This window comes from Acomys russatus, chromosome 29, assembly GCF_903995435.1.
Source record: "Acomys russatus chromosome 29, mAcoRus1.1, whole genome shotgun sequence".
Classification (NCBI taxonomy): Eukaryota; Metazoa; Chordata; class Mammalia; order Rodentia; family Muridae; genus Acomys; species Acomys russatus.
Genome location: NC_067165.1, coordinates 25,621,110 through 25,637,868, shown reverse-complemented (window position 1 = coordinate 25,637,868; position 16,759 = coordinate 25,621,110).

Genomic DNA, 16,759 nt, shown 5'->3' with positions numbered 1-16,759 from the left:
AGCTGCTGCGTGCTTTCCCTTTGCACAAAAGAGCTGCTGTGGGCTGTCCCTACGGCCCTGCAATCCTGAGCCAGGTGGAACTCACGCTATTGTTTGTCTTTGAGGGCAAGAAGGCCTGGGAAAGGACACCATGCCAGGAGCACAGGATAAATAGGCTGCCATGCCACCACTTGTTCAAACAGTTCAAGACAGATGAACAAATATTGCCCCATTTCCATCTCTGTTCTGGCCCTGCCACGCCCATTAAGGCATTCACTGGCCTCTGGTGTGGACACGCCCCGGCCCTGCCCATCCCATGCGCTTGGTTCTGACCTTTCCAGCCCTGTTTACAAACAGTTTTGGTGCTTCTGCTGAAGGAAGCCACAGTGCTCGGGGGAAGGAGGCTGGCCTTCAGCTTGGTCAGGCACATGACAGCCCTGCAGAGGCTCAGGCAGTTAACCCAGAAACTGGATGACACCACTCCAAACCTTGGCTCAGCCACAACTCTGAGTGAAAATACTTCCGAGAGCAGCCACTGGCCAGGCCATGACTACCCCATAGATGCATCAGCGCACCTCCCAGACTTGTGAGGCTGGCTACGCCTTCCACCTTTACTGCGGAGCCATCTCCCAGACCCAACACATCTCTTTTCAAGTTTAGCTATTCTGTCATCTGTACCCACAGGGCCAGGTCAGCCCTACATTGTCTCAACCTTCACTGTTCCTTGGCTTTAGTCTGTATCTGCCTCCAGCCAGCGGCCCTTCACGGGCAAGTGTAGCTCACGTCTCAGCTTTCTTTTTGTGCTCACCCGCTCTCCTCTGTCTGTTCTTGCTCTGCCCAAACACAGCACAGCCTTCAGGGCACCATGAATCACATGAACCTTGAAGGCAGCACAGGGGTAAGGGGGGGACCTCGAGTCAGAGTCAGAGCCGTGGGGGTCATCTGGGCTCCACTTGTGAGTGAACAGGCTTAGGGGGAGTCTCCCTGAGCCTTGGTCCATCCAACTAGTGCAGCTATGATGCCAACCTCATGGGACTCTCACATGGCTTGATTCTGATAATTCCCCCTGTTGCACGGTAGGCGTGTGATAATTGCTAGCTGGCATAGTCTGTGCTGTATGGATACTCAGGCTCTTCCCCTGGCATGTTACCTCCAGTGGGTCAGGCATAAGCCCTTGGGAAATCTTAACCATCAGCCTGGCTTTTGCAAAGAGAATTGGACAATACTCTAATTCCAGAGAGTAAATGTCACAGGCTTGGGAAAGATTTGGAGGTTCTGAAAATAAATACCAGCATGGGAGGAGGGAAGGAAAGAGAGGAAGAGGAAGGGAAAGAGGGGAGGGGAAGGGAGGGTGAGGGGAGGGTGAGGGTCTTTTCGTCCATCCTATGCTGGGTTTTCACTTACGGGACCCCACAAAGGAAGAGACTGTGATGTGTCTCCCCAAGTATAGCATGGGATGGGAACTGGGCAGGGCAGGGTAGCGAAGGGGCAACCTGATCACCCAGCCGGCTGGCCGTGGGGTTTTGGTTTTCCTTCAATACGTTGCTTGAAAAAAATTTCTATGGCTGTCTCTGCTTAGATGTCATCTCTGCAGAGAGGCCTTTCTTGGCCCGCAGGACAAAATGGGTCTTCTTCTTCTCTGTCTTCACTTCATTTCTCACTAGGAAGCATCATCAGCAAATGGCTGCCCCTTTAATGTCTGTGAGTGTTATATTCAGAGCAGCACAGTACCTGCCTAAGGCCACCCAGCCTCTCGCTCAGCCACTGGGCTCACAGGATACAGGGTGGGGGTGGGAGTGATGGATGGGGGTGAGAGATGGACTCATTCATTGGCTCCACTCTGCCTGGGGTGGACACAGCTGCCTGTGGAGACTCCTAGTTTTGTCAGACTCCCTACTGGGGCACTTGAGGGCTGCCAGATAGAGTGGGCCTCCCATGAGCATTGTCTTCAGGGATTCTGCCCGGTGTAAGATAGGCATCCAGCAGTTCTCATGGAAAAAGGAAGGAAGGAACAGAGAGGTTTTGTGTGTGTGTGTGTGTGTGTGTGTGTTACAGAAAACCAATAAATAAAATATTCAGAAGTAATTCTTTGGGTGATGAGATTAAACTCCATTTTAGTTACAGTCTAAAGCAGTGGTTCTCAAGCCATGCATGGGTCATGACCACTTTGGGGCCTTGAATGACCCTTTCATGGGGTCACATATCAGCTATCCTGCATATCAGATATTTATATTATGATTCATAACAGTAGCAAAATTATAGTTATGAAGTAGCAATGAAATAATTTTTTGCTTGGGAGTGGTCACCACAGCATGAGGAACCATGCTAAAGGGCCACAGCCTTAGGAAGGTTGAGAACCACTGCTCTAAAAATGTGTTTTCAGAGGGAGAGAGCTGTGGAGATTCCCACCAAGTAATGACTCCTCTGTTTGCTTCCAGGTGATGTGTTGAGCATAGAGGTTTAGGTATGCTGTGTTTCAGCGTATACCCCAAATCCTGGATGAGGCAGAAAAGGGCCTGAATGAAGAGAGGAGAGCCCAGGGCTCCGGTCCTGACCCACCTCCTCCCAGCAGCCCTCCCTGATTGCCACCATGGGCCTGGCCAGCATGGAGCTCATCTCTTCTCTGCACTGTGTCCGTTTCCTGTTCAGTGGTAATATGTCGTTCATACTACGATCTCTGCCTCCTCCTCTCTGCTGGGGCTGGACACAGTGGCTCATGTCTAGACTCCCCAGTATAGTGGAGGCTGAGGCAGGAGGATAATGAGTGTGAAGTCACTCTGTGTGGCATGCTGCACGCCAAGTTCTAGGCCAATGTGGCTGTGTAGTGAGATCCTGTCACAATCATTTAGTAGAGAAATAAAGGAGAAAGCTGTGGCCCAAGAAGGACGAGAGAAAGCTAAAGACCGAGTAGAGAGTAGAGGTGTGATTTGAACCCAGCACTGCAGGCTCAGCCCCTGAGGCCCTTTCCATGGAAGCAGAGTTTGATCTTGGACAGGAGGGCAGATAGGCTAGGCCAGTTAGGGAGGCTTTGCAGGGGTTTGTTAGTGCCCTGTGACTTAGGGACACACTTGCACCTCTATGGGAAGCCAGATGCTTGGCCTTTCTTTGGCATATCAGGTGTTGGGTTGTCTTAGCTTTAGCTGTCAACTTGACACAACCTGGCATCACCTGAGAAGTCAGTCACAGTTAAGGGATTGCCCAGATCAGACTGGCCTAGGGGCATGCTTGTGAAAGAGTGCTCTGCTTGTTAACTGAGGTGGGAGGACCCAGCCCACTGAGGGCGGCACCATTCCCTAGATGGGTGATTCTGTGATCTGTAGGAAAGCTAACTGAGCAGAAGCCTGTGAGCCAGAGAAGGAGCCAGCAAGCAGCACTGTTCTATGGCTTCTGTTTCAATTTCCTGCCTAAATTCTTACTCTGACATCTCTCAATGATGGACAGTGGCCTGGAAGTGATGGAGTGTGACCTGGAAGTAGAAGTCAAATAAACTCTTTCTTTCCCTGGGTTGCTTTTGCTCATGGCGCTTGTCACAACACCAGGAAGGAAAGTAGATCACAAGTGCAAAGCCAAAAAAACAGGTCACTGCTGAGACAGGCAGGGCTACATTGGCTGTGATGTCACTGTGTTAAACAGCTCTGTCCTGCTACAGAGTGGGTGGCACAGATAGACAGTGGGAGTGACATCAGCAACTATTTGTGGAGCAGACACTAAGTCAGCCTTTAGGGACAAGAGTACCTATTCCACATGGCTTGGGGGTGAATTTCAATGCGTTAAACGGATGGCTCAGTGAATAGAACACTTGGCAGGCAAGTGTGAGGACATGAGTTTGAATCCCCAGCACCTATGTAAAATCTGGCTTTGTGTGGCAGGCCACTTGTAATCCCAGTACTTTGGGGGCTGAAAGGGGATTCCTGTGGCAAGCTCCAGTGTAACACAGAAGATCTGCCTCTCTTCATAGAGATGGAGGGAACCTGACATCAAGCTGTGGTCTCCACCTGCATGCGCACATGCATGTTCAAGCATCCATACACATGCACCCACAGACATGCACGTACAAAATACACACACACACACACTCATTTTTTAAAAATGCAAGATTAAAACCACAGTAGTTTCCTTTAAATTATGTTCTTTTCCTTCCTCCTGGTTCTATAGTATTTTCTTTTCTCTCTCAGAACCCTTTACAGTCCACATGAGAAGTGGTTAGCTGGTCCCCTTTGAGTAAAAGCATGCTGGGATTTCTCCATGAATTACACATGTCTGATAGACTAAGAAGGCGGCGTGGATTTTATCATCTGCACTTACTGCTGTGGGTCGGAGTTAAGAAGTTCTCTGAAGCTCATTTTTGGGGACCCCTGCCCCACAGCCTGTGAGCTCCTGCTCTGTGTACACATACGCTGCCTGGCCGGAGGGAGCCTCCTCCTTCTTGGCTGCCTCTGCTGCTGTGTCTCATATGCTGATAACATGGCTTTAATACATTGATAAACATTTGGGGATCTTCTCAGTTATTTATTTTCATTTACGTTTAGGGAAAAAATTGTCTCTGCACTCTAATAAAATCGCTGTTCCATGTCCTTGCACACACTAAGTGGATGTGAGCAGGAGTCTGGAGCTGCTGGTGCTGAGGATGGCCAGGGACCTTGTTCTGCAGCTTGGGGATGGTTGTTTCCCCTCTCTGGGCCTCAGGGGTGTCCGACCTGCAGCCCACTATCTGCATATGGTCAAGGATAACTACGAATGTGGTCCCTTCCCAAACCCGTAAACGTACTTAAAACATTATGAGGGGGTTTTGTGTGTAATATTTTTGTAAGTGTGTGTAGATGACAACAGTGTGTCCTGATGTCAAAAGGTTAGACATGCCTGCAAGCCTCTCATATTCACAGTCTCAGTCTCCGTGAGAATGAGTTTCTGGGCGATCGGGTAGAAGACATCAGTTATTAAGAATATAAATATCCATTATGTGCCTGGCACAGTCTGGAGCCCAGGGAAGCAGACTTATACTTGGTCACAGAGTATACACTCTGGGGTGGATGAAGCCCCCAAAGTTGTTGTGCTCTAAAGTTCAGTATAGACATGGATTCTTGCTCACTTTGCTCTCTTCTGTTACATCCTCCAAGGATGACCTGAATTCCCTGGAAATGGGGCCTAGAGGTATGTCCAGTGGAGCATCACCTTTTATTTGGTGTCCTTCACCTTCCAGGAGCTCATCCATGCTAGGGGAACTTGATACACACCTGAGGCAGGTTGCCCATGGGCAGGCTCAAGGCCTCAGGATGCATCGTGCATTCAGCAAGCGCTGGTCCCAGAGGCAGATGGATGACGCGGATGCTTCCTAGGGGTTCCTACTCCATATCAATGTGGCCATCATTTTGTTCCCCTCCCCCGCCCCATGTCCTTTCTGAAATCACCAGCCATCACTTTGGCTAATGCCAGCCTGGCACTTGTTCTGTAAGCACCCAGGGCTGGTGGGCACTGCTCTTGAGGTGCACCCTGTTATTGGCTCTGTTCCTGGACTGGACCTTCGGCTGGGCTCAGAGAGGCTGAACCACAGGAATGCGTAGACCAGATGTGGCGGTTTCTTTCCCCTTTCAGCCTAGGGCAGAGTGACGTTAGCATCCCTTCTATAGATTGGGAAATGGATGCCGTAGACAGGGCTTTCTGAAGAGCCAGGGACCCCAGGCTATAGAAGCAAGACAGGAGGCTACCCTGTGAAATGACCCCATTGGGGGGCGGCAGGAAGGACACAGGCTGCAAGTGCAGGGGGAGGGGCAGCTATGAGTGGGTCTTAGAGGTGACAGGGTGGAAGGCCCAGGTGTGTCCTGACCATGGGGCTTTGAAAGCCACAGCTGGGCAAGGTAGGACTCAGGAGCCAGAGCCCATGGACCATTTCACACAGTTCCTCTCCAGGATGGGCTGAGGCCTGGTTCCCATTAGCCCTCCCCCGTACTTGTTTTTTTCTAGCTCGTTTTCCCAGGGCATCACGGAACATACTAGAGTCTTTCCTGTGGCAGCCAGAGGCAGCTGCGCACAAGTCTTGTCTCTAGCCACCACATGTCCCTTCTTTAATATCTAACAGTCCTCTGTGACATGACACAATACCTCACAAGGGCTCCCGGGTGCAAGAAAACCAGCATGGACTTCATTACACACTGCTACACAAAATTTGTGTTGCCTTGCTTGGTCCCGGGTCCTTTTTGAGACCCCATGATCAAGGTTTTAATACTACCTCCATTTCATAGACAGGGAAACTAAGCCACAGAGGGTCTTGCCCATTGTTTTATGCCAAGAACACTAGACCCCTGGAACTCCAGCCTGGTTATTCTTCAAGAACCGTGCCCTTCTAAGCGGTGTGCCGTCATGGGGCCTCTTCTGAATACTCTGTTTTGCTCTGTTCTTCTGCACATTGCCATCCCAGCGTGTGAAAGCAAAGTAAATATTTAAAGAGCCTGGCCCTGGCCTTTCCGAGCTTGGGGGATGGTGTCTAGTCAGCTGTAATTTCACATATTCTCCCTTCTGCCAAAGGGAGCTAATTATCCTCCGTGATGCAGGCCCAGCACCTCTCATATTACCCAACTGAAAACCTTCAAGAGGCAACACTAATTATCTCCATCTTATAGGCCAGGATAATATACCTCAGAGAGGCACGGGAACCTGTCTGAGGTCACACAGCTAGGCAGAGCCAGGAGCAGGCCTCTCAGCAGGAGAGCGTCTAATCTAGTCTACCTTTCATAAATGGGGCATGAGCAGAGGGAAGAAGCTTGCCTTGGCTTCTGGCAGTCAGAACTCGAACCCATAGCCCCGTGTCACCCTCACCCACAAGCAGATATGCTAAGATAGGGAGTCAAGCAGCCTCTACTTCGGTTTATGGCCTCTGAGATCAAGGGCATGGCTCTGACTTGCCAGGCCCGTAGACTTGGTCGGCTTTGTGTTTTGAGTAATGTATTCCCAGTACAGTTTCTCCTGAAGGGGCAGAGGTGGGTTCAGTGAGGCAGCTGGTGGTTGAAACATCTCTGTTCTGCCTCTTCTGTGGCTAAACCAAGGGCATCCCCCACTAGGTTTGACCATTCTTTCCCGACTGGTCTTATTTTCATCCGATGTTCAAGTCTACACTCAGCCAATCAGGGCCCAGCTGGCACTAGCTGGTACCTTATAAATGTGGGCTTTGGCACATGAGGCTCATTAGTTTTTAACAGAACAAGAAGAAATGAGCCTTCAGAACTCTGTAGGGCACCAGAAATGGAGGCCCAGACTTGGCCAGCAATTGTTGGTCAAAGGGGACTCGCCCTGGCCTTGGATAGGTTAGGGTCTCCACACTTGGTTAGGTTAGGGATGAGTGGGGTTGTTTCTAAAGAACTTTCCAGCCACAAGACTACCCCCACTTCAGGAAACTACTGCTCTTGAAGGCTGTGGGCCACCACACTTCCCAGACCTATAGGCTTGCTCTGTAAGAGACTCCCTTTTTCCCCAATTAAAGGTTTATTTTTATTTACGTGTATGTGTCTGTGTGTACATTAATGCACACATGTGAGGGTGCCCACCATAGCCAGACGTGCTGGATACCCTAGAACTGGAGTTACAGGTGGCTGTGAACCCCCTGATGTGTGTGGGTGCTGGGAACTGAACTTGGGTCCTTGGCACAGGAGCAAGTGTTCTTAACTGCTAAGCCACCTCTCCAGTCCTAACAGTTCCTTACTGGCATCGCACGCCTTGGAGAACTCTGAGATGTGACACTTCTCGGAGCTGTATCAATGCAGCTAGCATCCCACTTAGCATCCCTGCTCTATCAAGAATCCAAACCGCTTCATCTAAGTGCCAAATTCTACCTGTTTTGTATATCCCAATTGCTGCTGTTAATCCAGAACTGGCAAAGGCTCCCTCCGTCCTTACTCTTTGATGTCTGCCCTCCATTCTTGAGTGGGACAGGAACCCAGCTGGAAACAGAAGAAGGCCTCCGCTGACCTCCTCACCAACCCATCCCTGGAAACTTTGTACCGGATGTCTCCCGACTCATCCCTTTTACTGTCCGTCTCCCCTTGGTCAGAGCCCCGGGAATGAGAGAAACCAGCAGCAGAGAACCAGGACCTCCCAGTATGGCCAAGTCCCCTTCAGAGTTAGCACCTACTGACATGCTCAGTGCCTCAGGCTGGGTTCCGGGAACACTGAGCTGAGCACCAGCATTCATCTCTCTCTACTTCCTGGCTGTGGGTGTGATGTGACCACTGCCTCACACTCCGGCAGCCTCAGCTAGAGCCGCTGTGGCCTCCATACCTTCCTCCAACAGAGCCCTCTGAACTGTGAGCCAAAACAAACCTTCCCACCTATTTATGTCAGGCATTTTGTCATAGCAACAAGAACAGTAACTAATAGAACAAGCAAGTCCGTTTGGTCCTTTATATGACAGGCTGGCAAAGCAATTCCTACATCACCTAGAAGGACGAGGACATACCTCTGCAAAAACGTCATCTCAGGACTATACCTCAAAGCCGTTTTGTGTACTGAGGCTGTCCTTGGCCATAGCCTCATCCTCCGCCTCCACCCACCCATCTTGCCATGCCTTTCACTGCAGAGGCTCTTCCGGCTTCCTTTGGCATCTCTGTGCTTTCGCTCACAATGTGCCCCTGCCTGGGCTCCCTGCACACATACGTCATGACCCCCATCTTGGCTCAGCTCTTCCTCCTGGCCTCCCAGAGCTTCCTGCTCACCCTCTTGGGATGACAGGTTGGTTACAAAGCCAGCACGAGCCAATGCACTTAGGTGTCTGCAGTGGCAACGGAAGTCTCGGCTTGGGCTTCCCACAGAGCAAGGGTATGCAGCAAGAGCCTGTTGCGAAACCATGGGTGACTATCAGCCTCTGGTCAGAGTTCTCTCAAACACTTGTAGCTGAAGAAACATAAATTACCCTGGTCGGCCTCGGCTGTCCAGACTTACGGGCATCCTTTCAAGTTTACCGCTGTGCTCTTGTTTTACACAGGGGGTCTCTGTACAACCTGTGGGTCGTGACCTTTTTGGAGGTTGAGTGACCCTTTTTCAAGGGTTGCCTGAGATCATCTGCTTATCAGATATTACATTGTGACTCATAACAGTAGTAAGATTACAGTTATGAACCAGAAGGGAAATAACTTGATGGTCGGGGGCCCTCACAACATGAGAAACTTTATTAAAGGGTCGTAGCATTGAGGAAGGTTGAGAACCACTGCTGGAGAGGATGAGAAAGAGAGAGGGTGTCAGGGTAGCCCAGAGTGAGCCCAGAGCTGAAGGGAGGAGAAGCTCACAGACTCAGGGAACAGTCAGAGTAGAGAAACACCAGGCACAAGAGGGACGGCAGGGCACAGAAGCGAGAGCCTGGGGCCAGCACGTCATGTGTGGTCACGCTGATCCTGTCTGCTCTACCCTGGCTGTCCTTAGCCCTTGCTCCTTACCCATGAGCTGAGACCCTGTGAACGACAGATCTGTGCTGTCCCTGCACAGCAGTCCCTTGTCACTCCCCAGGTCTGAGCAGTGGTGACAGCACTTGCTGGTACTACAGCTATTGCAGGGCCTCAGCCTGCAACTCAAAGACAGTTTCTCTATAGTCTGTTCCTGAGCTGTGCAGATTCTGGGATCCAGTGTCCTTTCCACTGTCCTGAAGGGCCCACACAGAGATGAGCTACATTTTTAAGGACAGAGGGGTGGCATAGCTCTAAGCCAAAGTGAATACGTCTTTTTCCCCTACCATGAGTCTCTGATACTCTGCCCAGAAACCCATACCACCTCAGGTGGTGCCACAAAGCCCATGCCCTGGGAACCAGAGAGTCTCTAAGATGCCACCACAGAGCAGCTGTGTCCTCATAAGCCAGGGTTGGGGCATGTCCTCCTGAGAGAACTCCCCTTTCTAAGAACACAGTCTTCTGCTGGCATACTGTCTGGCCAGGCTCAGCTGGGCTTGTGGAGGGCACAGCCAGGCAGAACATGCTAGTCCCTCCGTGTCTCCACTCCCTCGTGGCCTTTGCTGCAGACAAATGGTGGAGTGAAGTGGTAGGAGAAGGAGACCAAGGCGTGAGCTCCTCTGTACTCAGACCATCTTTCAGTGAGAAAAAATGTCTTGCTAATCCCTTTTCTTTCCACTCATAGCTCCTAGGAAGACCCACTTGACAGTTGACATGGAAAGAAAACACAGGAAAAGTGAGAGACATACAGTATTCAGTGGAGCCTGCAGGGTTTAGAATTCCTGTGAGCTCAGCTCTGAGCGCACGTTCATGTCTGTTTGTGGAACCAGGTGAGGCAGGAGGATAGATCTGACATAAGGACCCTCATACAGTCCCATCATAGAAGGGACAAGTGTGCGGGGGGGGGGTTGGATCTACTCATATCCGCTTCCTATGACATACAGTTAGGCTTTCACTAACCCAGCACAGAGCAGCCCCCACTCCCTTTGTGACCAACCCCACCCCAGACAGGATTCCACCCTATTCAATGAGTTGTCTTTCATCTCTCCAGTCCCACACACATAGTGGTCCAGCCACCCATATGAGATAAGAGACAAACTGTGTCCTATCCTTGAGGTCTGTGTGTGAGGAAGGCAGTCAGGAGAAGGACAGGGCCATCCTGCTTTTTTGTTGTTCCCCCAGGCGTGGGTTTGTCACAGCAAATGCTGCTGACTCCACTGCCAGCGCCCCCCCCCGCCACCCCCCTCCCCCGCTTCATTCTGTTCACCTTGTGACCAAAGGCAAAAGGCGCCATATATATGTGCTCAGTCTTCTCACCAGGAAAGGGATCGTCAAAAGTCTGTCTCTGGTTACCTGTTTCTGCAATCTAGGACCCACTTTGGAGTCTCCACAGCCTTCAAAACTAAGCTGCAGGCAGGGAACTGAGTGTCACTAGCATAAGTGGGCCCTTGGGACATTTCAGATTCAAACCTTAACAGCAGGCTGGCCTCTGGGACCCTTATTTTGCTATTATTATTCCAGCATGACCAGAACAATGGCGCCACTTTGATGATGGACAGCGGCCTCTGGATGCACCTGCCAAGAGCTTCAGATGCGAGCCAGATCAAGCCAACTGGCTTCTCATTTTGAGTCTTCTGACATCCCGTATGATCTTGAAGAGTCCTTGTTCCTCTTTCCAAGTGTCAGTTTTTCATCTGTTCAATAAACTCATAGTCTTCTAGAAATGTACAGGAAATAAAGCATCCCTTTAAATAGATCAGCAGGCCTTGGGCAACCTTTCAAACAACTCAGGACAACTGAGGATGGCTAAAGATAAACCTGCCAGGCCATTTTGGGTCCTTTGTGCCTCCTATGTCCATTGGTTAATTTATTGAAAAGTACCATTTGCAAGGCCAGGGTTTGGGAAACATTCACTCATCCATCCATCCATCCATCCATCCATCCATCCATCCATCCATTACTATCTTTAGTCACATGACTATGGAGTCCTAAATCTGTCAAGATAACTATTTGGGGGCCACTGGGAACACAATTGTGAAAACACACACCGCCTCTACCCCAAAGAAGTTCACACACACACACACACACACACACACACACACACACACACACACACACACACACGAGCCCTCTACCCGCAAGAAGCTCACATTCTGGAGGCAGAGGCAAGAAGTCAAAGTTTTATCAATGAATAGGCAGAATTCCGACTTCAGTGAGAGCTATGAAGGTAACAGAAGGCACCTTCTGGAACTCAGTGGGTGAAAGTGAATGACGGGGTAGAGAGAGCACTTCCAAAATGTGACTCCGGAGCTTATGCTGAGCTATGGGAAGATTCCAGCCGTGTGGATATTGGGGCAGGAAGAGGACTGGAAGCAGAGCTTTGGACAGCGCATGCTGAAGGCTGGAGGCAAGCACTGGCTTTGATCTAGAACGGAGGAAGGCTCAACGTGGCTGGAACAGAGATGCGGAGGGGAGAACAAGGGGAAGCGGGGTTGGAAGCAAAACCCTGAGGATCAAAGGGCTTATGCAAGTTCTTGGCACACAGTAGGTCCTTCTATCAGGTCCTACATTTTCACCCCAACCTGAGGTTCAGGTAACTTGAGTGGGATGCTTGCGAGTCGTGTTGGGCTCAGAAATTTGGGGACACGGGTGAGGCAGGAGGTTGAGAACAAGCTCCTCCGGGCAGGTAAATTCTCTTGCATCTAGACCATCTGGTGCTATTCACTGATCCAGAGAACAGTCCTCCTCCCTAGCTGATGCAGACAGAGGTCTCCAGATTCATGGCTCTTCATTACCAGAATTTTTGTTGTGCTTCTACAGACAGGCCTAAACTTCCAGATAAAATGCAAAGATGAATTCGAGACTTCAAACTCCTTCCAAGAATGTCAGAGACTCTGACAGTATTCTAAAATTAGACAGTTGGATATTTGGTAGAATTTCACTTTGATGTGCTTGAAACTTCTCTTGTCCTTCCCCTCCCCCTCCATGCTGCCCAAGAAGCCTGTGTCTCCGAATTCTGCTGGCTGTCAAGGGTTGTGCAGGAGTTTGCCAAGGCTAGACCTTTTCTCTTGACTTACAGGGATGGACCCAGAGTGGAAAGTCAAAGGGCTTGTTTCCAAGAAGTGAAGACTGAGGTCAGAAGTCAGAGACTTCTCTGGGATGCCTTTCACGATAAAATTAGGTCACAGGAATCTTCTCCAAGATCTGTGATGCCTTAGCACGTAGAAAGCAACTGATCTTCCCAGGTGCTGTGTGACATTCTCTGAGGTGACATGAGGAAGCATCTGTTTACACCAGAGAGGTGACAATAACAGATCAAAGAAATGATTGCATCCACATGTGGTCTAGTGAACCAATGAGATTATCAGAGCTCCTTGGATGACTCTCCCATAGCTTCATAGCTATATACCTCTGTGTGAGTGACATGAAAGCCATATCCCTGGAGTTCTTTGTTCAACTTTCAGGCAGTTCCCTGAAGAATCTCCTTCCTTGAGCAGTTCCTTATTCCTTAAAGAACTTTGGGGAGGGGCTTTTGTGCATCTTGTAACTTATGGAGCTTCCTAAGCCTGTAAGTTTCTTAACCTTCCTGAGCCTAATGGCTTTTCCTTCCTTCTGAGTCTTATGAACTTCTCACATCTTCCAGGAGGGAATATTTCAGTTCTGAGAAGACAGCTATCTGACACTAGGCATGTCCAAACTGCCCACAGCCAATAACTGCAGTTAGTTAACTGATTAATTCTAAGAATATTTATTGATGTGCCAAGTAACATTAGACACCAGGGAAACAGAGAAGAATAGTATTAAATAATTGTTCTCAAGGGAGTTGGGGCTCTGAACAGACATAGAAGGAGCACAGTGTGCCAGTTGGGGAGGATTGAGGTTTGTACAGGAAGCCATCCAAGGCAGAGGCAACGGGAAGCTAAGGCATAGAAGCCAGGTAAAGGAATGCAACATCCAAGGCCTGGCAAACATAGGCTGGGGAGATGGCTTAGTTGGTAAACTGATTGTCCTACAGGCACAAGGGCTTGAGTTTAATTCCTAGAACCCATGTTAAAAACAAGCCAGCAGAAGCTGGGAGTGTCGGCACACTCTAGTCCCAGGACTGCAAAGGCCTGGAGGATCCCAGAGCTTCTGACTTGGCCAGTCTACCTGAACTTGTGAATTTCAGCTTCAGTGAGAGAGACTCTGTGTAGAATGACTGAGGGAGATATTCAGTGCCATCTTCTATCCTTCATACATACATACATGTGCATATATGCACACCCAGGAAAATATTCAGTTGTCGCACATTAGCTATTAGAGGTGTGGCTGGGAGGATTAAGCGCCTCATTTCTTCTTTCTTTGCTCTTTCTTCACTCTCTATGGTTTTGGTCAAAGACCTCCCGAATCACACAGTAATCCTGTGACCCGGAAGCATCCATTCATAGTGTTCCCTTTAGGCATCTACTCTAGTTGGTGGGGGAGGGGACAGTCCCACTGTTGGGATCTATTTAGGCTGGCAGAATGCTTCTCTGGATTTATGAATGGTTGGAGGAGTGAGCTAGCCTGGTCTCTTCCCCTGGATCCACTGGCTGTAAACTGATACTGTCTTCAGCCAGAACCTCTGGGGGTTGGTATGAGAAGGAGAACTGGGCTTTTAGCAGTCTTGTCTCTCAGCATAAAGAGGCTTCCTTCCCAGGCCCAGTTGTAGGATTACAGGAAGCTCACCTTCCTGTTTCCTCTCATCTTCTGTGGGAGCCCTGACCCTATTGTGCTGGACGCAGAAACTGGCGGCTCCTTTTCTGGTTCCCAGGAAGCCCTGGTATATAGCCCAATTTTTTTTGCAGGCAGCGTCCTCTTCAAAGAGCCTGACAGAGCAGGAAACTCTTCCCACAGCTGGGAGTCATGGGGCCAGGCTGATTTAGTGATAGAGCAAGTGGGAGCCCTGCTTCCCTAGGACACAGCTGGGTAGATCTAGCTGGAGAGGCTGGCCTGGTTTGGGCTGGCATTTTTGGGTCTGCTCTGAGGGATGCAAAGAAATCTAGGTGTTGCTTGCATGTCCGAGGTGGCTAGGGCCGGGTGCAGAGGCTGTTGGAGGGGGGTGGAAGTCCCAGCCCTTGGCTTTGCCCATCTGTGGGAGGGAGGTAGCCCTGGGGGTTGCTTCGGTTACCAAGGTTCCATGTTTTATGACTTCCCAGGGAGTTGGGATGGTTAACATTACAGTTAAGGTTTTAAGCACTATAGTGTGTATATAGCAAGCCTGGCTGGTGTAGGATCTACCCCAGCAGCCCATCACCCTTCTCCCCTAGACGTTGGAGCATAGTCTTCAATTACTGATCTTGTAAAATTTGCTGTTCTTGCAACATAATAGGTCATAAGACCAAATGCTATTTCTGCTTTTGTAGTCCAGCTTGCTGACTCTGCTCAAAAAGACGTCTAGGGCAACTGCGACACATATATGTTGAAACAAGACCCAGCCTGCACAAGGACCAGCTACATGTAATTGTGTGGTTTTACTGATACGGCTAGGGACTACATCTTGGGAGGAGTGCTCTCAGGTACAGTCCTGGCCCCACATTAGACACCAGGACCTAAAGAAAAATACCTCTTCTTATTAAAATTTACTCATTGTCATGGTGAACCTTTGAGCCATCCCAGATCCATCACAGTAGCTCTGTCTCTGTGAATCCCTGGACTTCACGATACCCTAAATCTATTTGAGCATAAGTTTGTTAGTATTTACTTAACTAAAAACAATAACATTTGTAAGTCTGGTTTAAAGAAATCTCTCCCAGAAAGGGCCCAGGAGGGTGTGACCTCTCTGGACCCTTCCATTGTGGTAGGAGGACGATCATTTCTTTGGCATAATATTTAGGTCTGTCATGTATAGGACCTCAGGAGGCCAGTCCCTTCTGGCCACAGTAAACATGTCCCTAGCATGTTATAAACCAGCATGGCTGTGAACCTTTGATTCCTGTCATAACTAGTTTTGGATCAAAATTGACACAGCCAAACACACACACACACACACACACACACACACACACACACACATGCACACGCACACACACACAGAGCTCTCAACTTAAAGAGAAGAGATTATTTATCCTGGAGCCAGATCTGAGAGACCAAGGCCATGGGACACAGATTTGGCTTATTCCTAATTTCATGTTCTAACGTGAAAGGAGTTTTATGAAGTTTTATAGGTTTACAAAGAAAGTCTTAAATCGAGGCAAGTTTCGAATACATTGGAGGGTATATCAGAGAGCTGTCTGCAGTGAGATGAGGGAAGTTTTCTGTAGGCCTCACATGGTATCTGGTGACATTTTTAGCTTTGGGTGGTGGGAACTAGTGATCTGCCAAGTTAATAGATTCGGAAAGGTTTTCAGTCTAGTAGTCACAGGATGTTAGTTCTGACAAGGAGGTTGGCAGGGAGTGTCTGTTCAGATAAAGTAGCTAACCTCTAGATTGGCGACATCCCAACCTTTCCACGTCACCGCTGTTCTAGTCAGCCAGTCGGTCGGTCTTGTAGACCCAGCTTCTTGACAGCACACACCAGGAGATGGAGTCTCAATTGATAAATTGACTCCATCAGATCAGCCTATGGGCATGCCTGTGGAGGCATTTCCTTGATTGTCAGTTGATGAGGAAGGGCCTGGCACGTGGTGGGCAGTGCCATTCCTGGGCAGGTGGGCCTGCCTGTATAAGCATGGCAACTGAGCAAGGCAGTGGAGCAAGCCAGTAAGCAGCATGCCTCCACGGCTGCTTCTTCAGTTCCCTTTCTTGACATCCCTCGATGGTGGATTACAACCTGTAAGCCAAATAGCCCTTTCTCCACCCCCTGCCTCAGATTGCTCTTGGGCATGGTGTTTATCAGAACAACAGAACCCAAACTAAAGCACCCCCCTACCCCATCTTCTCCTGTCTGGACTGCTGCTCTTCGCTCTCTGCTTGGAACCACTCCGTCCCTCCAGCAAGGCTCGTTGTTCTGGCCCCACCTTCCACTGAGGTCTCGGCCCCCAACATAGTCCCTATTATGTCACCTTGTATGGCTTTCTTTCTAGTGCCATCTTTCCATGGATGTCTTGGGCTGCGTTGATGACCAGGCTCTTGTTCGGCCTCCCCACCTAGCACACTGCCCCCCGGGGACAGAGACCTGCCTGTCCCCAGCTGCACTGCCAGGTCCTGCATGCAGCACATAGTAAGGTGTAGTGAGCCTGACTGGAGTGACCGAGGATGAAGCTGGCCGTTCCTGGCATCCCTAGCTCTCCCCCTGGGATGTGCAGGGATGGTTGCTGCCCAAGGCTCATTCATACTCCTTCAGGCTTTTCCTCTGTCACATTTTCTGGCTCTTTCCTGAGATTCTAATCACAGCC